Below are 789 nucleotides of genomic sequence, written 5' to 3'. Positions count from 1 at the left end.
CATGCTATTACCCGCCCCCATCCTATCAGTCCCGGAGGCACTTAGGACTACTAATCCTAAAGGGTAGGATATTAGGCTGATTGATTTCAAAGGACAAAAATCTAAGGCGACATACAAAAACACATACTGCATGTTGGGGGAGAGCATATAAACATGTAAAAGCCTATGTACGCCTCCTCAAACAAAACACATAAGTAGCATGACTTAAACATTATTAAGGTCTCAAAAGGATAGGGACTTTTACAGCGGTTAAAACTTGATTTTAGAAAAAAAAAAAGAAAGTAGTAACAATAATAGCACGATTCTGGGCAGAGATAGGTAACCCAGGGATTTGCACACACAAAAAAAAATCAGAACTAAGTAAAAGTAAATTGGCGCATCATTCCAGAATCATTTTTTTAGCAGAGTTTGTTTTAAGGAAAAGCTGAGTAAACTTCAGAAAAATCAAAACAAGAATAGGAACGGCAGAGTTTAAACTTAAGGAAGTTGGTGAGTTTTAGGCTAATAGACACACAACTGATCAGTTCTTAACGGGCCTAAGGTTTGCCTAGGCGTCGTTATACATTGTCTGATTATTTATAAAGGAATGGACACACCTATTCGATTCTGATTTATAAAGGTACGCGTGGTAAGGTGTTTGCAGAAAAACATTTCAAACTACTTAGCCATATTTTAACACTGTTATTGGACTAACCTGAATTAACCACTGCAACTCGAACAAGTGAGAAGTCCTATGGGCAGGATATCTAATGCACATAAGAGTTCCTAAGAACATGATTTCTAATATGC

The sequence above is a fragment of the Nicotiana attenuata genome, unplaced genomic scaffold, assembly GCF_001879085.1.
Source record: "Nicotiana attenuata strain UT unplaced genomic scaffold, NIATTr2, whole genome shotgun sequence".
In the NCBI taxonomy this organism is placed as follows: Eukaryota; Viridiplantae; Streptophyta; class Magnoliopsida; order Solanales; family Solanaceae; genus Nicotiana; species Nicotiana attenuata.
The sequence above is the reverse complement of the archived record's forward strand: the minus strand, read 5'-3'. Positions refer to the sequence as shown.